This window comes from Argiope bruennichi, chromosome 10, assembly GCF_947563725.1.
Source record: "Argiope bruennichi chromosome 10, qqArgBrue1.1, whole genome shotgun sequence".
Classification (NCBI taxonomy): domain Eukaryota; kingdom Metazoa; phylum Arthropoda; class Arachnida; order Araneae; family Araneidae; genus Argiope; species Argiope bruennichi.
Window position 1 is genome coordinate 35470190 of NC_079160.1, and position 14615 is coordinate 35484804.

Here is a 14615-nt window from a genome sequence, read left to right on the forward strand (position 1 = left end):
TTTCACTTTTACGTGTGTGCATGTCATTTGTAAAAATTTTATCTTTGCTTCAGGGGCGAAGGTGCTAACGTAGCCATCATAGCTCAATGGGTAGAGCACTGGTCTCGTAAGCCAGGGGTCGTGAGTTCAATCCTCACTGGTGGCTAGAGCATAGCGTATTTTTTCACTTTTACGTGTGTGGATGTCATTTGTAAAAAGTTTATCTTTGCTTCAGGGCGAAGGTGCTAAAGTAGCAACTATAGCTCAGTGGTTAGAGCACTGGTCTCGTAAAGCAGGGCTCGTGAGTTCAATCCTCAGTGGTGGCTAGAGCATAGCGTATTTTTTCACTTTTACGTGTGTGCATGTCATTTGTAAAAAGTTTATCTTTGCTTTAGGGGTGAAAATGCTAACGTAGCCACTATAGCTCAGTGGTTAGAGCACTGGTCTTGTAAACCAGGGGTAGTGAGTTCAATCCTCACTAGTGGCTAGAGCATAGCGTATTTTTTCACTTTTACGTGTGTGGATGTCATTTGTAAAAAATTTATCTTTGCTTCAGGGCGAAGGTGCTAACGTAGCCACTATAGCTCAGTGGTTAGAGCACTGGTCTTGTAAGCCAGGGGTCGTGAGTTCAATCCTCACTGGTGGCTAGAGCATAGCGTATTTTTTCACTTTTACGTGTGTGGATGTCATTTGTAAAAAGTTTATCTTTGCTTCAGGGCGAAGGTGCTAACGTAGCCACTATAACTCAGTGGTTAAAGCACTGGTCTTGTAAACCTGCGGTCGTGGGTTCAATCCTCAATGGTGGCTAGAGCATAGCGTATTTTTTCACTTTTACGTGTGTGGATGTCATTTGTAAAAAGTTTATATTTGCTTCAGGGCGAAGGTGGTAACGTAACCACTATAGCTCAGTGGTTAGAGCACTGGTCTTGTAATCCAGCGGTCGTGAGTTCAATCCTCAATGGTGGCTAGAGCATAGCGTATTTTTTCACTTTTACGTGTGTGGATGTCATTTGTAAAAAGTTTATCTTTGCTTCAGGGGCGAAGGTGCTAACGTAGCCACTATAGCTCAGTGGTTAGAGCACTGGTCTCGTAATCCAGGGGTCGTGAGTTCAATCCTCAATTGTGGCTAGAGAATAGCGTATTTTTTCACTTTTACGTGTGTGGATGTCATTTGTAAAAAGTTTATCTTTGCTTCAGGGGTGAAGGTGCTAACGTAGCCACTACAGCTCCGTGGTTAGAGCACTGGTCTCGTAAACCAGGGGTCGTAAGTTCAATCCTCACTGGTGGCTACAGCATAGCGTATTTTTTCACTTTTACGTGTGTGGATGTCATTTGTAAAAAGTTTATCTTTGCTTCAGGGCGAAGGTGCTAAAGTAGCCACTATAGCTCAGTGGTTAGAGCACTGGTCTCGTAAAGCAGGGCTCGTTAGTTCAATCCTCACTGGTGGCTAGAGCATAGTGTATTTTTTCACTTTTACGTGTGTGCATGTCATTTGTAAAAAGTTTATCTTTGCTTCAGGGGCGAAGGTGCTAACGTAGCCATCATAGCTCAATGGGTAGAGCGCTGGTCTCGTAAGCCAGGGGTCGTGAGTTCAATCCTCACTGGTGGCTAGAGCATAGCGTATTTTTTCACTTTTACGTGTGTGGATGTCATTTGTAAAAAGTTTATCTTTGCTTCAGGGCGAAGGTGCTAAAGTAGCAACTATAGCTCAGTGGTTAGAGCACTGGTCTCGTAAAGCAGGGCTCGTGAGTTCAATCCTCAATGGTGGCTAGAGCATAGCGTATTTTTTCACTTTTACGTGTGTGCATGTCATTTGTAAAAAGTTTATCTTTGCTTCAGGGGCGAAAATGCTAACGTAGCCACTATAGCTCAGTGGTTAGACCACTGGTCTCGTAAACCAGGGTCGTGAGTTCAATCCTCACTAGTGGCTAGAGAATAGCGTATTTTTTCACTTTTACGTGTGTGGATGTCATTTGTAAAAAGTTTATCTTTGCTTCAGGGGTGAAGGTGCTAACGTAGCCATCATAGCTCAGTGGTTAGAGAACTGGTCTCGTAAACCCGGGGTCGGGAGTTCAATCCTCACTGGTGGCTGCAGCATAGCGTATTTTTTCACTTTTACGTGTATGGATGTCATTTGTAAAAAGTTTATCTTTGCTTCAGGGCGAAACTGCTAACGTAGCCACTATAGCTCAGTGGTTAGAGCACTGGTCTTGTAAACCAGTGGTCGTGAGTTCAATCCTCACTAGTGGCTAGAGCATAGCGTATTTTTTCACTTTTACGTGTGTGGATGTCATTTGTAAAAAGTTTATCTTTGCTTCAGGGCGAAAATGCTAACGTAGCCACTATAGCTCAGTGGTTAGTGCACTGGTCTTGTAACCAAGGGGTCGTGAGTTCAATCCTCACTAGTGGCTGGAGCATAGCGTATTTTTTCCCATTTACGTGTGTGGATGTCATTTGTAAAAAGTTTATCTTTGCTTCAGAGCGAAGGTGCTAACGTAGCCACTATAGCTCAGTGGTTAGAGCACTGGTCTTGTAAACCAGGGGTCGTGAGTTCAATCCTCACTGGTGGCTAGAGCATAGCGTATTTTTTCACTTTTACGTGTGTGGATGTCATTTGTAAAAAGTTTATCTTTGCTTCAGGGCGAAGGTGCTAACGTAGCCACTATAACTCAGTGGTTAGAGCACTGGTCTTGTAAACCAGCGGTCGTGGGTTCAATCCTCAATGGTGGCTAGAGCATAGCGTATTTTTTCACTTTTACGTGTGTGGATGTCATTTGTAAAAAGTTTATCTTTGCTTCAGGGGCGAAGGTGCTAACGTAGCCACTATAGCTCAGTGGTTAGAGCACTGGTCTCGTAAACCAGGGGTCGTGAGTTCAATCCTCACTGGTGGCTGCAGCATAGCGTATTTTTTCACTTTTACGTGTGTGGATGTCATTTGTAAAAAGTTTATCTTTGCTTCAGGGGCGAATTTGCTAACGTAGCCATCATAGCTCAGTGGTTAGAGCACTGTTCTCGTAAACCAGGGGTCGTGAGTTCAATCCACACTGGTGGCTAGAGCATAGCGTATGTTTTCACTTTTACGTGTGTGGATGACATTTGTAAAAAGTTTATCTTTGCTTCAGGGGCGAAGGTGCTAACGTAGCCACTATAGCTCCGTTTTTAGAGCACTGGTCTCGTAATCCAGGGGTCGTGAGTTCAATCCTCACTGGTGGCTAGAGTATCGCGTATTTTTTCACTTTTACGTGTGTGGATGTCATTTGTAAAAAGTTTATCTTTGCTTCAGGGGCGAAGGTGCTAACGTAGCCATCATAGCTCAGTGGTTAGAGTACTCGTCTCGTAAACCAGGGGTCGTGAGTTAAATCCTCACTGGTGGCTACAGCATAGCGTATTTTTTCACTTTTACGTGTGTGGATGTCATTTGTAAAACGTTTATCTTTGCTTCAGGGCGAAGGTGCTAAAGTAGCCACAATAGCTCAGTGGTTAGAGCACTTGTCTCGTAAAGCAGGGCTCGTGAGTTCAATCCTCACTGGTGGATAGAGCATAGCGTATTTTTTCACTTTTACGTGTGTGCATGTCATTTGTAAAAAGTTTATCTTTGCTTCAGGGGCGAAGGTGCTAACGTAGCCATCATAGCTCAGTGGTTAGAGAACTGGTCTCGTAAACCAGGGGTCGTGAGTTAAATCCTCACTGGTGGATACAGCATAGCGTATTTTTTCACTTTTACGTGTGTGGATGTCATTTGTAAAAAGTTTATCTTTGCTTCAGGGCGAAGGTGCTAAAGTAGCCACTATAGCTCAGTGGTTAGAGCACTGGTCTCGTAAAGCAGGGCTCGTGAGTTCAATCCTCACTGGTGGCTAGAGCATAGCGTATTTTTTCACTTTTACGTGTGTGCATGTCATTTGTAAAAAGTTTATCTTTGCTTCAGGGGCGAAGGTGCTAACGTAGCCACTATAGCTCAGTGGTTAGAGCACTGGTCTCGTAAACCAGGGGTCGTGAGTTCAATCCTCACTGGTGGCTGCAGCATAGCGTATTTTTTCACTTTTACGTGTGTGGATGTCATTTGTAAAAAGTTTATCTTTGCTTCAGGGGCGAATTTGCTAACGTAGCCATCATAGCTCAGTGGTTAGAGCACTGTTCTCGTAAACCAGGGGTCGTGAGTTCAATCCACACTGGTGGCTAGAGCATAGCGTATGTTTTCACTTTTACGTGTGTGGATGACATTTGTAAAAAGTTTATCTTTGCTTCAGGGGCGAAGGTGCTAACGTAGCCACTATAGCTCCGTTTTTAGAGCACTGGTCTCGTAATCCAGGGGTCGTGAGTTCAATCCTCACTGGTGGCTAGAGTATCGCGTATTTTTTCACTTTTACGTGTGTGGATGTCATTTGTAAAAAGTTTATCTTTGCTTCAGGGGCGAAGGTGCTAACGTAGCCATCATAGCTCAGTGGTTAGAGTACTCGTCTCGTAAACCAGGGGTCGTGAGTTAAATCCTCACTGGTGGCTACAGCATAGCGTATTTTTTCACTTTTACGTGTGTGGATGTCATTTGTAAAACGTTTATCTTTGCTTCAGGGCGAAGGTGCTAAAGTAGCCACAATAGCTCAGTGGTTAGAGCACTTGTCTCGTAAAGCAGGGCTCGTGAGTTCAATCCTCACTGGTGGATAGAGCATAGCGTATTTTTTCACTTTTACGTGTGTGCATGTCATTTGTAAAAAGTTTATCTTTGCTTCAGGGGCGAAGGTGCTAACGTAGCCATCATAGCTCAGTGGTTAGAGAACTGGTCTCGTAAACCAGGGGTCGTGAGTTAAATCCTCACTGGTGGATACAGCATAGCGTATTTTTTCACTTTTACGTGTGTGGATGTCATTTGTAAAAAGTTTATCTTTGCTTCAGGGCGAAGGTGCTAAAGTAGCCACTATAGCTCAGTGGTTAGAGCACTGGTCTCGTAAAGCAGGGCTCGTGAGTTCAATCCTCACTGGTGGCTAGAGCATAGCGTATTTTTTCACTTTTACGTGTGTGCATGTCATTTGTAAAAAGTTTATCTTTGCTTCAGGGGTGAAGGTGCTAACGTAGCAATCATAGCTCAGTGGTTAGAGAACTGGTCTCGTAAACCCGTGGTCGGGAGTTCAATCCTCACTGGTGGCTGCAGCATAGCGTATTTTTTCACTTTTACGTGTGTGGATGTCATTTGTAAAAAGTTTATCTTTGCTTCAGGGGTGAAGGTGCTAACGTAGCCATCATAGCTCAGTGGTTAGAGAACTGGTCTCGTAAACCAGGGGTCGTGAGTTCATTCCACACTGGTGGCTAGAGCATAGCGTATGTTTTCACTTTTACGTGTGTGGATGTCATTTGTAAAAAGTTTATCTTTGCTTCAGGGGCGAAGGTGCTAACGTAGCCACTATAGCTCCGTGGTTAGAGCACTGGTCTCGTAAACCAGGGGTCGTGAGTTCAATCCTCACTGGTGGCTAGAGTATAGCGTATTTTTTCACTTTTACGTGTGTGGATGTCATTTGTAAAAAGTTTATCTTTGCTTCAGGGGCGAAGGTGCTAACGTAGCCATCATAGCTCAGTGGTTAGAGAACTCGTCTCGTAAACCAGGGGTCGTGAGTTAAATCCTCACTGGTGGCTACAGCATAGCGTATTTTTTCACTTTTACGTGTGTGGATGTCATTTGTAAAACGTTTATCTTTGCTTCAGGGCGAAGGTGCTAAAGTAGCCACAATAGCTCAGTGGTTAGAGCACTGGTCTCGTAAAGCAGGGCTCGTGAGTTCAATCCTCGCTAGTGGCTAGAGAATAGCGTATTTTTTCAATTTTACGTGTGTGGATGTCATTTGTAAAAAGTTTATCTTTGCTTCAGGGGTGAAGGTGCTAACGTAGCCATCATAGCTCAGTGGTTAGAGAACTGGTCTCGTAAACCCGGGGTCGGGAGTTCAATCCTCACTGGTGGATGCAGCATAGCGTATTTTTTCACTTTTACGTGTATGGATGTCATTTGTAAAAAGTTTATCTTTGCTTCAGGGCGAAACTGCTAACGTAGCCACTATACCTCAGTGGTTAGAGCACTGGTCTTGTAAACCAGGGGTCGTGAGTTCAATCCTCACTAGTGGCTAGAGCATAGCGTATTTTTTCACTTTTACGTGTGTGGATGTCATTTGTAAAACGTTTATCTTTGCTTCAGGGCGAAAATGCTAACGTAGCCACTATAGCTCAGTGGTTAGAGCACTGGTCTTGTAAACCAGGGGTTGTGAGTTCAATCCTCACTAGTGGCTAGAGCATAGCGTATTTTTTCCCATTTACGTGTGTGGATGTCATTTGTAAAAAGTTTATCTTTGCTTCAGGGCGAAGGTGCTAACGTAGCCACTATAGCTCAGTGGTTAGAGCACTGGTCTTGTAAACCAGGGGTCGTGAGTTCAATCCTCACTAGTGGCTAGAGCATAGCGTATTTTTTCCCATTTACGTGTGTGGATGTCATTTGTAAAAAGTTTATCTTTGCTTCAGGGCGAATGTGCTAACGTAGCCACTATAGCTCAGTGGTTAGAGCACTGGTCTTGTAAACCAGGGGTTGTGAGTTCAATCCTCACTAGTGGCTAGAGCATAGCGTATTTTTTCCCATTTACGTGTGTGGATGTCATTTGTAAAAAGTTTATCTTTGCTTCAGGGCGAAGGTGCTAACGTAGCCACTATAGCTCAGTGGTTAGAGCACTGGTCTTGTAAACCAGGGGTCGTGAGTTCAATCCTCACTGGTGGCTAGAGCATAGCGTATTTTTTCACTTTTACGTGTGTGCATGTCATTTGTAAAAAGTTTATCTTTGCTTCAGGGGCGAAGGTGCTAACGTAGCCATCATAGCTCAGTGGTTAGAGAACTGGTCTCGTAAACCAGGGGTCGTGAGTTAAATCCTCACTGGTGGATACAGCATAGCGTATTTTTTCACTTTTACGTGTGTGGATGTCATTTGTAAAAAGTTTATCTTTGCTTCAGGGCGAAGGTGCTAAAGTAGCCACTATAGCTCAGTGGTTAGAGCACTGGTCTCGTAAAGCAGGGCTCGTGAGTTCAATCCTCACTGGTGGCTAGAGCATAGCGTATTTTTTCACTTTTACGTGTGTGCATGTCATTTGTAAAAAGTTTATCTTTGCTTCAGGGGCGAAGGTGCTAACGTAGCCATCATAGCTCAGTGGTTAGAGCACTGGTGTCGTAAACCAGGGGTCGTGAGTTCAATCCTCACTGGTGGCTAGAGCATAGCGTATTTTTTCACTTTTACGTGTGTGGATGTCATTTGTAAAAAGTTTATCTTTGCTTCAGGGGTGAAGGTGCTAACGTAGCAATCATAGCTCAGTGGTTAGAGAACTGGTCTCGTAAACCCGTGGTCGGGAGTTCAATCCTCACTGGTGGCTGCAGCATAGCGTATTTTTTCACTTTTACGTGTGTGGATGTCATTTGTAAAAAGTTTATCTTTGCTTCAGGGGTGAAGGTGCTAACGTAGCCATCATAGCTCAGTGGTTAGAGAACTGGTCTCGTAAACCAGGGGTCGTGAGTTCATTCCACACTGGTGGCTAGAGCATAGCGTATGTTTTCACTTTTACGTGTGTGGATGTCATTTGTAAAAAGTTTATCTTTGCTTCAGGGGCGAAGGTGCTAACGTAGCCACTATAGCTCCGTGGTTAGAGCACTGGTCTCGTAAACCAGGGGTCGTGAGTTCAATCCTCACTGGTGGCTAGAGTATAGCGTATTTTTTCACTTTTACGTGTGTGGATGTCATTTGTAAAAAGTTTATCTTTGCTTCAGGGGCGAAGGTGCTAACGTAGCCATCATAGCTCAGTGGTTAGAGAACTCGTCTCGTAAACCAGGGGTCGTGAGTTAAATCCTCACTGGTGGCTACAGCATAGCGTATTTTTTCACTTTTACGTGTGTGGATGTCATTTGTAAAACGTTTATCTTTGCTTCAGGGCGAAGGTGCTAAAGTAGCCACAATAGCTCAGTGGTTAGAGCACTGGTCTCGTAAAGCAGGGCTCGTGAGTTCAATCCTCGCTAGTGGCTAGAGAATAGCGTATTTTTTCAATTTTACGTGTGTGGATGTCATTTGTAAAAAGTTTATCTTTGCTTCAGGGGTGAAGGTGCTAACGTAGCCATCATAGCTCAGTGGTTAGAGAACTGGTCTCGTAAACCCGGGGTCGGGAGTTCAATCCTCACTGGTGGATGCAGCATAGCGTATTTTTTCACTTTTACGTGTATGGATGTCATTTGTAAAAAGTTTATCTTTGCTTCAGGGCGAAACTGCTAACGTAGCCACTATACCTCAGTGGTTAGAGCACTGGTCTTGTAAACCAGGGGTCGTGAGTTCAATCCTCACTAGTGGCTAGAGCATAGCGTATTTTTTCACTTTTACGTGTGTGGATGTCATTTGTAAAACGTTTATCTTTGCTTCAGGGCGAAAATGCTAACGTAGCCACTATAGCTCAGTGGTTAGAGCACTGGTCTTGTAAACCAGGGGTTGTGAGTTCAATCCTCACTAGTGGCTAGAGCATAGCGTATTTTTTCCCATTTACGTGTGTGGATGTCATTTGTAAAAAGTTTATCTTTGCTTCAGGGCGAAGGTGCTAACGTAGCCACTATAGCTCAGTGGTTAGAGCACTGGTCTTGTAAACCAGGGGTCGTGAGTTCAATCCTCACTAGTGGCTAGAGCATAGCGTATTTTTTCCCATTTACGTGTGTGGATGTCATTTGTAAAAAGTTTATCTTTGCTTCAGGGCGAAGGTGCTAACGTAGCCACTATAGCTCAGTGGTTAGAGCACTGGTCTTGTAAACCAGGGGTTGTGAGTTCAATCCTCACTAGTGGCTAGAGCATAGCGTATTTTTTCCCATTTACGTGTGTGGATGTCATTTGTAAAAAGTTTATCTTTGCTTCAGGGCGAAGGTGCTAACGTAGCCACTATAGCTCAGTGGTTAGAGCACTGGTCTTGTAAACCAGGGGTCGTGAGTTCAATCCTCACTGGTGGCTAGAGCATAGCGTATTTTTTCACTTTTAAGTGTGTGGATGTCATTTGTAAAAAGTTTATCTTTGATTCAGGGCGAAGGTGCTAACGTAGCCACTATAACTCAGTGGTTAGAGCACTGGTCTTGTAAACCAGCGGTCGTGGGTTCAATCCTCAATGGTGGCTAGAGCATAGCGTATTTTTTCACTTTTACGTGTGTGGATGTCATTTGTAAAAAGTTTATCTTTGCTTCAGGGGCGAAGGTGCTAACGTAGCCACTATAGCTCAGTGGTTAGAGCACTGGTCTCGTAAACCAGGGGTCGTGAGTTCAATCCTCACTGGTGGCTAGAGCATAGCGTATTTTTTCACTTTTACGTGTGTGGATGTCATTTGTAAAAAGTTTATCTTTGCTTCAGGGGTGAAGGTGCTAACGTAGCCATCATAGCTCAGTGGTTAGAGACCTGGTCTCGTAAACCAGGGGTCGTGAGTTCAATCCTCACTGGTGGCTGCAGCATAGCGTATTTTTTCACTTTTACGTGTGTGGATGTCATTTGTAAAAAGTTTATCTTTGCTTCAGGGGCGAAGGTGCTAACGTAGCCATCATAGCTCAGTGGTTAGAGCACTGGTCTTGTAAACCAGGGGTCGTGAGTTCAATCCTCACTGGTGGCTAGAGCATAGCGTATTTTTTCACTTTTACGTGTGTGGATGTCATTTGTAAAATGTTTATCTTTGCTTCAGGGGCGAAGGTGCTAACGTAGCCATCATAGCTGAGTGGTTAGAGCACTGTTCTCGTAAACCAGGGGTCGTGAGTTCAATCCACACTGGTGGCTAGAGCATAGAGTATGTTTTCACTTTTACGTGTGTGGATGTCATTTGTAAAAAGTTTATCTTTGCTTCAGGGCGAAAATGCTAACGTAGCCACTATAGCTCAGTGGTTAGAGCACTGGTCTCGTAAACCAGGGTCGTGAGTTCAATCCTCACTAGTGGCTAGAGAATAGCGTATTTTTTCACTTTTACGTGTGTGGATGTCATTTGTAAAAAGTTTATCTTTGCTTCAGGGCGAAAATGCTAACGTAGCCACTATAGATCAGTGGTTAGATCACTGGTCTTGTAAACCAGGGGTCGTGAGTTCAATCCTCACTAGTGGCTAGAGCATAGCGTATTTTTTCACTTTTACGTGTGTGGATGTCATTTGTAAAAAGTTTATCTTTGCTTCAGGGCGAAGGGGCAAACGTAGCCACTATAGCTCAGGTGGTTAGAGCACTGGTCTTGTAAGCCAGTGGTCGTGAGTTGAATCCTCACTGGTGGCAAGAGCATAGCGTATTTTTTCACTTTTACGTGTGTGGATGTCATTTGTAAAAAGTTTATCTTTGCTTCAGGGCGAAGGTGATAACGTAGCCACTATAGCTCAGTGGTTAGAGCACTGGTCTCGTAAACCAGGGGTCGTGAGTTCAATCCTCACTGGTGGCTAGGTCATAGCGTATTTTTTCACTGTTCGGTGTGTGGATGTCATTTGTAAAAAGTTTATCTTTGCTTCAGGGGTGGAGGCGCTAACGTAGCCATCATAGCTCAGTGGTTAGAGAACTGGTCTCGTAAACCAGGGGTCGGGAGTTCAATCCTCACTGGTGGCTACAGCATAGCGTATTTTTTCACTTTTACGTGTGTGGATGTCATTTGTAAAAAGTTTATCTTTGCTTCAGGGGCGAAGGTGCTAACGTAACCACTATAGCTCCGTGGTTAGAGCACTGGTCTCGTAAACCAGGGGTCGTGAGTTCAATCCTCACTGGTGGCTAGAGTATAGCGTATTTTTTCACTTTTACGTGTGTGGATGTCATTTGTAAAAAGTTTATCTTTGCTTCAGGGGCGAAGGTGCTAACGTAGCCATCATAGCTCAGTGGTTAGAGAACTCGTCTCGTAAACCAGGGGTCGTGAGTTAAATCCTCACTGGTGGCTACAGCATAGCGTATTTTTTCACTTTTACGTGTGTGGATGTCATTTGTAAAACGTTTATCTTTGCTTCAGGGCGAAGGTGCTAAAGTAGCCACAATAGCTCAGTGGTTAGAGCACTGGTCTCGTAAAGCAGGGCTCGTGAGTTCAATCCTCGCTAGTGGCTAGAGAATAGCGTATTTTTTCAATTTTACGTGTGTGGATGTCATTTGTAAAAAGTTTATCTTTGCTTCAGGGGTGAAGGTGCTAACGTAGCCATCATAGCTCAGTGGTTAGAGAACTGGTCTCGTAAACCCGGGGTCGGGAGTTCAATCCTCACTGGTGGATGCAGCATAGCGTATTTTTTCACTTTTACGTGTATGGATGTCATTTGTAAAAAGTTTATCTTTGCTTCAGGGCGAAACTGCTAACGTAGCCACTATACCTCAGTGGTTAGAGCACTGGTCTTGTAAACCAGGGGTCGTGAGTTCAATCCTCACTAGTGGCTAGAGCATAGCGTATTTTTTCACTTTTACGTGTGTGGATGTCATTTGTAAAACGTTTATCTTTGCTTCAGGGCGAAAATGCTAACGTAGCCACTATAGCTCAGTGGTTAGAGCACTGGTCTTGTAAACCAGGGGTTGTGAGTTCAATCCTCACTAGTGGCTAGAGCATAGCGTATTTTTTCCCATTTACGTGTGTGGATGTCATTTGTAAAAAGTTTATCTTTGCTTCAGGGCGAAGGTGCTAACGTAGCCACTATAGCTCAGTGGTTAGAGCACTGGTCTTGTAAACCAGAGGTCGTGAGTTCAATCCTCACTAGTGGCTAGAGCATAGCGTATTTTTTCCCATTTACGTGTGTGGATGTCATTTGTAAAAAGTTTATCTTTGCTTCAGGGCGAAGGTGCTAACGTAGCCACTATAGCTCAGTGGTTAGAGCACTGGTCTTGTAAACCAGGGGTTGTGAGTTCAATCCTCACTAGTGGCTAGAGCATAGCGTATTTTTTCCCATTTACGTGTGTGGATGTCATTTGTAAAAAGTTTATCTTTGCTTCAGGGCGAAGGTGCTAACGTAGCCACTATAGCTCAGTGGTTAGAGCACTGGTCTTGTAAAAAAGGGGTCGTGAGTTCAATCCTCACTGGTGGCTAGAGCATAGCGTATTTTTTCACTTTTAAGTGTGTGGATGTCATTTGTAAAAAGTTTATCTTTGATTCAGGGCGAAGGTGCTAACGTAGCCACTATAACTCAGTGGTTAGAGCACTGGTCTTGTAAACCAGCGGTCGTGGGTTCAATCCTCAATGGTGGCTAGAGCATAGCGTATTTTTTCACTTTTACGTGTGTGGATGTCATTTGTAAAAAGTTTATCTTTGCTTCAGGGGCGAAGGTGCTAACGTAGCCACTATAGCTCAGTGGTTAGAGCACTGGTCTCGTAAACCAGGGGTCGTGAGTTCAATCCTCACTGGTGGCTAGAGCATAGCGTATTTTTTAATTTTACGTGTGTGGATGTCATTTGTAAAAAGTTAATCTTTGCTTCAGGGGTGAAGGTGCTAACGTAGCCATCATAGCTCAGTGGTTAGAGACCTGGTCTCGTAAACCAGGGGTCGTGAGTTCAATCCTCACTGGTGGCTGCAGCATAGCGTATTTTTTCACTTTTACGTGTGTGGATGTCATTTGTAAAAAGTTTATCTTTGCTTCAGGGGCGAAGGTGCTAACGTAGCCATCATAGCTCAGTGGTTAGAGCACTGGTCTTGTAAACCAGGGGTCGTGAGTTCAATCCTCACTGGTGGCTAGAGCATAGCGTATTTTTTCACTTTTACGTGTGTGGATGTCATTTGTAAAAAGTTTATCTTTGCTTCAGGGGCGAAGGTGCTAACGTAGCCATCATAGCTGAGTGGTTAGAGCACTGTTCTCGTAAACCAGGGGTCGTGAGTTCAATCCACACTGGTGGCTAGAGCATAGAGTATGTTTTCACTTTTACGTGTGTGGATGTCATTTGTAAAAAGTTTATCTTTGCTTCAGGGCGAAAATGCTAACGTAGCCACTATAGCTCAGTGGTTAGAGCACTGGTCTCGTAAACCAGGGTCGTGAGTTCAATCCTCACTAGTGGCTAGAGAATAGCGTATTTTTTCACTTTTACGTGTGTGGATGTCATTTGTAAAAAGTTTATCTTTGCTTCAGGGCGAAAATGCTAACGTAGCCACTATAGATCAGTGGTTAGATCACTGGTCTTGTAAACCAGGGGTCGTGAGTTCAATCCTCACTAGTGGCTAGAGCATAGCGTATTTTTTCACTTTTACGTGTGTGGATGTCATTTGTAAAAAGTTTATCTTTGCTTCAGGGCGAAGGGGCAAACGTAGCCACTATAGCTCAGGTGGTTAGAGCACTGGTCTTGTAAGCCAGTGGTCGTGAGTTGAATCCTCACTGGTGGCAAGAGCATAGCGTATTTTTTCACTTTTACGTGTGTGGATGTCATTTGTAAAAAGTTTATCTTTGCTTCAGGGCGAAGGTGATAACGTAGCCACTATAGCTCAGTGGTTAGAGCACTGGTCTCGTAAACCAGGGGTCGTGAGTTCAATCCTCACTGGTGGCTAGGTCATAGCGTATTTTTTCACTGTTCGGTGTGTGGATGTCATTTGTAAAAAGTTTATCTTTGCTTCAGGGGTGGAGGCGCTAACGTAGCCATCATAGCTCAGTGGTTAGAGAACTGGTCTCGTAAACCAGGGGTCGGGAGTTCAATCCTCACTGGTGGCTACAGCATAGCGTATTTTTTCACTTTTACGTGTGTGGATGTCATTTGTAAAAAGTTTATCTTTGCTTCAGGGGCGAAGGTGCTAACGTAACCACTATAGCTCAGTGGTTAGAGCACTGGTCTCGTAAACCAGGGGTCGTGAGTTCAATCCTCACTTGTGGCTAGAGCAAAGAGTATTTTTTCACTTTTACGTGTGTGGATGTCATTTTTAAAAAGTTTATCTTTGCTTCAGGGCGAAGGTGGTAACGTAGCCAATATAGCTCAGTGGTTAGAGCACCGGTCTTGTAAACCAGCGGTCGTGAGTTCAATCCTCAATGGTGGCTAGAGCATAGCGTATTTTTTCACTTTTACGTGTGTGGATGTCATTTGTAAAAAGTTTATCTTTACTTCAGTGGCGAAGGTGCTAACGTAGCCACTATAGCTCAGTGGTTAGAGCACTGGTCTCGTAAACCTGGGGTCGTGAGTTCAATCCTCACTGGTGGCTAGAACATAGCGTATAATTTCACTTTTACGTGTGTGGATGTCAATTGTAAAAAGTTTATCTTTGCTCCAGGGGTGAAGGTGCTAACCTGGCCATCATAGCTCAGTGGTTAGAGAACTGGTCTCGTAAACCAGGGGTCGTGAGTTCAATCCTCACTGGTGGCTACAGCATAGCGTATTTTTTCACTTTTACGTGTGTGGATGTCATTTGTAAAAAGTTTATCTTTGCTTCAGGGCGAAGGTGCTAACGTAGCCACTATAGCTCAGTGGTTAGAGCACTGATCTCGTAAGCCAGGGGTCGTGAGTTCAATCCTCACTGGTGGCTAGAACATAGCGTATAATTTCACTTTTACGTGTGTGGATGTCATTTTTAAAAAGTTTATCTTTGCTTCAGGGCGAAGGTGGTAACGTAGCCACTATAGCTCAGTGGTTAGAGCACTGGTCTCGTAAAGCAGGGGTCGTGAGTTCAATCCTCACTGGTGGCTAGAGCATAGCGTATTTTTTCACTTTTAC

At 44.1% G+C, this 14615-nt stretch overlaps 71 non-coding genes across 71 annotated transcripts; all 71 read left to right on the top strand.

Annotated features, from left to right (window-relative positions):
* The first annotated feature begins 72 nt into the window (after positions 1 to 72).
* Trnat-cgu (transfer RNA threonine (anticodon CGU)) lies at positions 73 to 145 on the top strand. The gene has a single exon. It is a non-coding gene; the product is annotated as a tRNA-Thr (tRNA).
* A 248-nt stretch (positions 146 to 393) lies between these two features.
* Positions 394 to 466, top strand: Trnat-ugu (transfer RNA threonine (anticodon UGU)). Its single transcript has one exon. It is a non-coding gene; the product is annotated as a tRNA-Thr (tRNA).
* Positions 467 to 553: 87 nt separating this feature from the next.
* Positions 554 to 626, top strand: Trnat-ugu (transfer RNA threonine (anticodon UGU)). The gene has a single exon. It is a non-coding gene; the product is annotated as a tRNA-Thr (tRNA).
* Positions 627 to 873: 247 nt separating this feature from the next.
* Positions 874 to 946, top strand: Trnat-ugu (transfer RNA threonine (anticodon UGU)). Its single transcript has one exon. It is a non-coding gene; the product is annotated as a tRNA-Thr (tRNA).
* An 88-nt stretch (positions 947 to 1034) lies between these two features.
* Positions 1035 to 1107, top strand: Trnat-cgu (transfer RNA threonine (anticodon CGU)). The gene has a single exon. It is a non-coding gene; the product is annotated as a tRNA-Thr (tRNA).
* A 409-nt stretch (positions 1108 to 1516) lies between these two features.
* Trnat-cgu (transfer RNA threonine (anticodon CGU)) lies at positions 1517 to 1589 on the top strand. Its single transcript has one exon. It is a non-coding gene; the product is annotated as a tRNA-Thr (tRNA).
* A 248-nt stretch (positions 1590 to 1837) lies between these two features.
* Trnat-cgu (transfer RNA threonine (anticodon CGU)) lies at positions 1838 to 1909 on the top strand. Its single transcript has one exon. It is a non-coding gene; the product is annotated as a tRNA-Thr (tRNA).
* Positions 1910 to 1997: 88 nt separating this feature from the next.
* On the top strand, positions 1998 to 2070 carry Trnat-cgu (transfer RNA threonine (anticodon CGU)). The gene has a single exon. It is a non-coding gene; the product is annotated as a tRNA-Thr (tRNA).
* Positions 2071 to 2157: 87 nt separating this feature from the next.
* Trnat-ugu (transfer RNA threonine (anticodon UGU)) lies at positions 2158 to 2230 on the top strand. The gene has a single exon. It is a non-coding gene; the product is annotated as a tRNA-Thr (tRNA).
* Positions 2231 to 2317: 87 nt separating this feature from the next.
* Positions 2318 to 2390, top strand: Trnat-ugu (transfer RNA threonine (anticodon UGU)). Its single transcript has one exon. It is a non-coding gene; the product is annotated as a tRNA-Thr (tRNA).
* An 87-nt stretch (positions 2391 to 2477) lies between these two features.
* Trnat-ugu (transfer RNA threonine (anticodon UGU)) lies at positions 2478 to 2550 on the top strand. The gene has a single exon. It is a non-coding gene; the product is annotated as a tRNA-Thr (tRNA).
* An 87-nt stretch (positions 2551 to 2637) lies between these two features.
* Trnat-ugu (transfer RNA threonine (anticodon UGU)) lies at positions 2638 to 2710 on the top strand. Its single transcript has one exon. It is a non-coding gene; the product is annotated as a tRNA-Thr (tRNA).
* Positions 2711 to 2798: 88 nt separating this feature from the next.
* On the top strand, positions 2799 to 2871 carry Trnat-cgu (transfer RNA threonine (anticodon CGU)). Its single transcript has one exon. It is a non-coding gene; the product is annotated as a tRNA-Thr (tRNA).
* An 88-nt stretch (positions 2872 to 2959) lies between these two features.
* On the top strand, positions 2960 to 3032 carry Trnat-cgu (transfer RNA threonine (anticodon CGU)). The gene has a single exon. It is a non-coding gene; the product is annotated as a tRNA-Thr (tRNA).
* An 88-nt stretch (positions 3033 to 3120) lies between these two features.
* Trnat-cgu (transfer RNA threonine (anticodon CGU)) lies at positions 3121 to 3193 on the top strand. The gene has a single exon. It is a non-coding gene; the product is annotated as a tRNA-Thr (tRNA).
* Positions 3194 to 3281: 88 nt separating this feature from the next.
* On the top strand, positions 3282 to 3354 carry Trnat-cgu (transfer RNA threonine (anticodon CGU)). The gene has a single exon. It is a non-coding gene; the product is annotated as a tRNA-Thr (tRNA).
* Positions 3355 to 3602: 248 nt separating this feature from the next.
* Trnat-cgu (transfer RNA threonine (anticodon CGU)) lies at positions 3603 to 3678 on the top strand. The gene has a single exon. It is a non-coding gene; the product is annotated as a tRNA-Thr (tRNA).
* Positions 3679 to 3762: 84 nt separating this feature from the next.
* On the top strand, positions 3763 to 3835 carry Trnat-cgu (transfer RNA threonine (anticodon CGU)). Its single transcript has one exon. It is a non-coding gene; the product is annotated as a tRNA-Thr (tRNA).
* An 88-nt stretch (positions 3836 to 3923) lies between these two features.
* Trnat-cgu (transfer RNA threonine (anticodon CGU)) lies at positions 3924 to 3996 on the top strand. The gene has a single exon. It is a non-coding gene; the product is annotated as a tRNA-Thr (tRNA).
* Positions 3997 to 4084: 88 nt separating this feature from the next.
* On the top strand, positions 4085 to 4157 carry Trnat-cgu (transfer RNA threonine (anticodon CGU)). Its single transcript has one exon. It is a non-coding gene; the product is annotated as a tRNA-Thr (tRNA).
* Positions 4158 to 4245: 88 nt separating this feature from the next.
* Trnat-cgu (transfer RNA threonine (anticodon CGU)) lies at positions 4246 to 4318 on the top strand. Its single transcript has one exon. It is a non-coding gene; the product is annotated as a tRNA-Thr (tRNA).
* Positions 4319 to 4406: 88 nt separating this feature from the next.
* Trnat-cgu (transfer RNA threonine (anticodon CGU)) lies at positions 4407 to 4479 on the top strand. The gene has a single exon. It is a non-coding gene; the product is annotated as a tRNA-Thr (tRNA).
* A 248-nt stretch (positions 4480 to 4727) lies between these two features.
* Positions 4728 to 4803, top strand: Trnat-cgu (transfer RNA threonine (anticodon CGU)). Its single transcript has one exon. It is a non-coding gene; the product is annotated as a tRNA-Thr (tRNA).
* An 84-nt stretch (positions 4804 to 4887) lies between these two features.
* Trnat-cgu (transfer RNA threonine (anticodon CGU)) lies at positions 4888 to 4960 on the top strand. Its single transcript has one exon. It is a non-coding gene; the product is annotated as a tRNA-Thr (tRNA).
* Positions 4961 to 5370: 410 nt separating this feature from the next.
* On the top strand, positions 5371 to 5443 carry Trnat-cgu (transfer RNA threonine (anticodon CGU)). Its single transcript has one exon. It is a non-coding gene; the product is annotated as a tRNA-Thr (tRNA).
* An 88-nt stretch (positions 5444 to 5531) lies between these two features.
* Positions 5532 to 5604, top strand: Trnat-cgu (transfer RNA threonine (anticodon CGU)). The gene has a single exon. It is a non-coding gene; the product is annotated as a tRNA-Thr (tRNA).
* Positions 5605 to 6012: 408 nt separating this feature from the next.
* On the top strand, positions 6013 to 6085 carry Trnat-ugu (transfer RNA threonine (anticodon UGU)). Its single transcript has one exon. It is a non-coding gene; the product is annotated as a tRNA-Thr (tRNA).
* Positions 6086 to 6172: 87 nt separating this feature from the next.
* On the top strand, positions 6173 to 6245 carry Trnat-ugu (transfer RNA threonine (anticodon UGU)). Its single transcript has one exon. It is a non-coding gene; the product is annotated as a tRNA-Thr (tRNA).
* Positions 6246 to 6332: 87 nt separating this feature from the next.
* On the top strand, positions 6333 to 6405 carry Trnat-ugu (transfer RNA threonine (anticodon UGU)). Its single transcript has one exon. It is a non-coding gene; the product is annotated as a tRNA-Thr (tRNA).
* Positions 6406 to 6492: 87 nt separating this feature from the next.
* On the top strand, positions 6493 to 6565 carry Trnat-ugu (transfer RNA threonine (anticodon UGU)). Its single transcript has one exon. It is a non-coding gene; the product is annotated as a tRNA-Thr (tRNA).
* Positions 6566 to 6652: 87 nt separating this feature from the next.
* Trnat-ugu (transfer RNA threonine (anticodon UGU)) lies at positions 6653 to 6725 on the top strand. Its single transcript has one exon. It is a non-coding gene; the product is annotated as a tRNA-Thr (tRNA).
* Positions 6726 to 6813: 88 nt separating this feature from the next.
* Trnat-cgu (transfer RNA threonine (anticodon CGU)) lies at positions 6814 to 6889 on the top strand. Its single transcript has one exon. It is a non-coding gene; the product is annotated as a tRNA-Thr (tRNA).
* An 84-nt stretch (positions 6890 to 6973) lies between these two features.
* On the top strand, positions 6974 to 7046 carry Trnat-cgu (transfer RNA threonine (anticodon CGU)). The gene has a single exon. It is a non-coding gene; the product is annotated as a tRNA-Thr (tRNA).
* An 88-nt stretch (positions 7047 to 7134) lies between these two features.
* On the top strand, positions 7135 to 7207 carry Trnat-cgu (transfer RNA threonine (anticodon CGU)). Its single transcript has one exon. It is a non-coding gene; the product is annotated as a tRNA-Thr (tRNA).
* Positions 7208 to 7617: 410 nt separating this feature from the next.
* Trnat-cgu (transfer RNA threonine (anticodon CGU)) lies at positions 7618 to 7690 on the top strand. The gene has a single exon. It is a non-coding gene; the product is annotated as a tRNA-Thr (tRNA).
* An 88-nt stretch (positions 7691 to 7778) lies between these two features.
* Positions 7779 to 7851, top strand: Trnat-cgu (transfer RNA threonine (anticodon CGU)). The gene has a single exon. It is a non-coding gene; the product is annotated as a tRNA-Thr (tRNA).
* A 408-nt stretch (positions 7852 to 8259) lies between these two features.
* On the top strand, positions 8260 to 8332 carry Trnat-ugu (transfer RNA threonine (anticodon UGU)). Its single transcript has one exon. It is a non-coding gene; the product is annotated as a tRNA-Thr (tRNA).
* Positions 8333 to 8419: 87 nt separating this feature from the next.
* Trnat-ugu (transfer RNA threonine (anticodon UGU)) lies at positions 8420 to 8492 on the top strand. Its single transcript has one exon. It is a non-coding gene; the product is annotated as a tRNA-Thr (tRNA).
* Positions 8493 to 8579: 87 nt separating this feature from the next.
* Trnat-ugu (transfer RNA threonine (anticodon UGU)) lies at positions 8580 to 8652 on the top strand. The gene has a single exon. It is a non-coding gene; the product is annotated as a tRNA-Thr (tRNA).
* An 87-nt stretch (positions 8653 to 8739) lies between these two features.
* Positions 8740 to 8812, top strand: Trnat-ugu (transfer RNA threonine (anticodon UGU)). The gene has a single exon. It is a non-coding gene; the product is annotated as a tRNA-Thr (tRNA).
* Positions 8813 to 8899: 87 nt separating this feature from the next.
* Trnat-ugu (transfer RNA threonine (anticodon UGU)) lies at positions 8900 to 8972 on the top strand. Its single transcript has one exon. It is a non-coding gene; the product is annotated as a tRNA-Thr (tRNA).
* An 87-nt stretch (positions 8973 to 9059) lies between these two features.
* On the top strand, positions 9060 to 9132 carry Trnat-ugu (transfer RNA threonine (anticodon UGU)). Its single transcript has one exon. It is a non-coding gene; the product is annotated as a tRNA-Thr (tRNA).
* Positions 9133 to 9220: 88 nt separating this feature from the next.
* Trnat-cgu (transfer RNA threonine (anticodon CGU)) lies at positions 9221 to 9293 on the top strand. The gene has a single exon. It is a non-coding gene; the product is annotated as a tRNA-Thr (tRNA).
* Positions 9294 to 9381: 88 nt separating this feature from the next.
* On the top strand, positions 9382 to 9454 carry Trnat-cgu (transfer RNA threonine (anticodon CGU)). The gene has a single exon. It is a non-coding gene; the product is annotated as a tRNA-Thr (tRNA).
* Positions 9455 to 9542: 88 nt separating this feature from the next.
* Trnat-ugu (transfer RNA threonine (anticodon UGU)) lies at positions 9543 to 9615 on the top strand. Its single transcript has one exon. It is a non-coding gene; the product is annotated as a tRNA-Thr (tRNA).
* A 248-nt stretch (positions 9616 to 9863) lies between these two features.
* Trnat-cgu (transfer RNA threonine (anticodon CGU)) lies at positions 9864 to 9935 on the top strand. Its single transcript has one exon. It is a non-coding gene; the product is annotated as a tRNA-Thr (tRNA).
* An 87-nt stretch (positions 9936 to 10022) lies between these two features.
* On the top strand, positions 10023 to 10095 carry Trnat-ugu (transfer RNA threonine (anticodon UGU)). The gene has a single exon. It is a non-coding gene; the product is annotated as a tRNA-Thr (tRNA).
* Positions 10096 to 10182: 87 nt separating this feature from the next.
* Positions 10183 to 10256, top strand: Trnat-ugu (transfer RNA threonine (anticodon UGU)). The gene has a single exon. It is a non-coding gene; the product is annotated as a tRNA-Thr (tRNA).
* Positions 10257 to 10343: 87 nt separating this feature from the next.
* On the top strand, positions 10344 to 10416 carry Trnat-cgu (transfer RNA threonine (anticodon CGU)). The gene has a single exon. It is a non-coding gene; the product is annotated as a tRNA-Thr (tRNA).
* An 88-nt stretch (positions 10417 to 10504) lies between these two features.
* Positions 10505 to 10577, top strand: Trnat-cgu (transfer RNA threonine (anticodon CGU)). The gene has a single exon. It is a non-coding gene; the product is annotated as a tRNA-Thr (tRNA).
* Positions 10578 to 10665: 88 nt separating this feature from the next.
* On the top strand, positions 10666 to 10738 carry Trnat-cgu (transfer RNA threonine (anticodon CGU)). The gene has a single exon. It is a non-coding gene; the product is annotated as a tRNA-Thr (tRNA).
* Positions 10739 to 10826: 88 nt separating this feature from the next.
* Trnat-cgu (transfer RNA threonine (anticodon CGU)) lies at positions 10827 to 10899 on the top strand. Its single transcript has one exon. It is a non-coding gene; the product is annotated as a tRNA-Thr (tRNA).
* Positions 10900 to 11307: 408 nt separating this feature from the next.
* On the top strand, positions 11308 to 11380 carry Trnat-ugu (transfer RNA threonine (anticodon UGU)). Its single transcript has one exon. It is a non-coding gene; the product is annotated as a tRNA-Thr (tRNA).
* Positions 11381 to 11467: 87 nt separating this feature from the next.
* On the top strand, positions 11468 to 11540 carry Trnat-ugu (transfer RNA threonine (anticodon UGU)). The gene has a single exon. It is a non-coding gene; the product is annotated as a tRNA-Thr (tRNA).
* Positions 11541 to 11627: 87 nt separating this feature from the next.
* Trnat-ugu (transfer RNA threonine (anticodon UGU)) lies at positions 11628 to 11700 on the top strand. Its single transcript has one exon. It is a non-coding gene; the product is annotated as a tRNA-Thr (tRNA).
* An 87-nt stretch (positions 11701 to 11787) lies between these two features.
* Positions 11788 to 11860, top strand: Trnat-ugu (transfer RNA threonine (anticodon UGU)). The gene has a single exon. It is a non-coding gene; the product is annotated as a tRNA-Thr (tRNA).
* Positions 11861 to 11947: 87 nt separating this feature from the next.
* Trnat-ugu (transfer RNA threonine (anticodon UGU)) lies at positions 11948 to 12020 on the top strand. Its single transcript has one exon. It is a non-coding gene; the product is annotated as a tRNA-Thr (tRNA).
* Positions 12021 to 12107: 87 nt separating this feature from the next.
* Trnat-ugu (transfer RNA threonine (anticodon UGU)) lies at positions 12108 to 12180 on the top strand. Its single transcript has one exon. It is a non-coding gene; the product is annotated as a tRNA-Thr (tRNA).
* An 88-nt stretch (positions 12181 to 12268) lies between these two features.
* On the top strand, positions 12269 to 12341 carry Trnat-cgu (transfer RNA threonine (anticodon CGU)). Its single transcript has one exon. It is a non-coding gene; the product is annotated as a tRNA-Thr (tRNA).
* Positions 12342 to 12428: 87 nt separating this feature from the next.
* Trnat-cgu (transfer RNA threonine (anticodon CGU)) lies at positions 12429 to 12501 on the top strand. Its single transcript has one exon. It is a non-coding gene; the product is annotated as a tRNA-Thr (tRNA).
* An 88-nt stretch (positions 12502 to 12589) lies between these two features.
* Positions 12590 to 12662, top strand: Trnat-ugu (transfer RNA threonine (anticodon UGU)). Its single transcript has one exon. It is a non-coding gene; the product is annotated as a tRNA-Thr (tRNA).
* A 248-nt stretch (positions 12663 to 12910) lies between these two features.
* Trnat-cgu (transfer RNA threonine (anticodon CGU)) lies at positions 12911 to 12982 on the top strand. The gene has a single exon. It is a non-coding gene; the product is annotated as a tRNA-Thr (tRNA).
* An 87-nt stretch (positions 12983 to 13069) lies between these two features.
* Trnat-ugu (transfer RNA threonine (anticodon UGU)) lies at positions 13070 to 13142 on the top strand. The gene has a single exon. It is a non-coding gene; the product is annotated as a tRNA-Thr (tRNA).
* An 87-nt stretch (positions 13143 to 13229) lies between these two features.
* Positions 13230 to 13303, top strand: Trnat-ugu (transfer RNA threonine (anticodon UGU)). The gene has a single exon. It is a non-coding gene; the product is annotated as a tRNA-Thr (tRNA).
* Positions 13304 to 13390: 87 nt separating this feature from the next.
* Positions 13391 to 13463, top strand: Trnat-cgu (transfer RNA threonine (anticodon CGU)). Its single transcript has one exon. It is a non-coding gene; the product is annotated as a tRNA-Thr (tRNA).
* An 88-nt stretch (positions 13464 to 13551) lies between these two features.
* Trnat-cgu (transfer RNA threonine (anticodon CGU)) lies at positions 13552 to 13624 on the top strand. The gene has a single exon. It is a non-coding gene; the product is annotated as a tRNA-Thr (tRNA).
* An 88-nt stretch (positions 13625 to 13712) lies between these two features.
* Trnat-cgu (transfer RNA threonine (anticodon CGU)) lies at positions 13713 to 13785 on the top strand. The gene has a single exon. It is a non-coding gene; the product is annotated as a tRNA-Thr (tRNA).
* Positions 13786 to 14033: 248 nt separating this feature from the next.
* Trnat-cgu (transfer RNA threonine (anticodon CGU)) lies at positions 14034 to 14106 on the top strand. The gene has a single exon. It is a non-coding gene; the product is annotated as a tRNA-Thr (tRNA).
* Positions 14107 to 14194: 88 nt separating this feature from the next.
* Positions 14195 to 14267, top strand: Trnat-cgu (transfer RNA threonine (anticodon CGU)). The gene has a single exon. It is a non-coding gene; the product is annotated as a tRNA-Thr (tRNA).
* Positions 14268 to 14354: 87 nt separating this feature from the next.
* Trnat-cgu (transfer RNA threonine (anticodon CGU)) lies at positions 14355 to 14427 on the top strand. The gene has a single exon. It is a non-coding gene; the product is annotated as a tRNA-Thr (tRNA).
* Positions 14428 to 14514: 87 nt separating this feature from the next.
* On the top strand, positions 14515 to 14587 carry Trnat-cgu (transfer RNA threonine (anticodon CGU)). Its single transcript has one exon. It is a non-coding gene; the product is annotated as a tRNA-Thr (tRNA).
* The last annotated feature ends 28 nt before the right edge of the window (positions 14588 to 14615 follow it).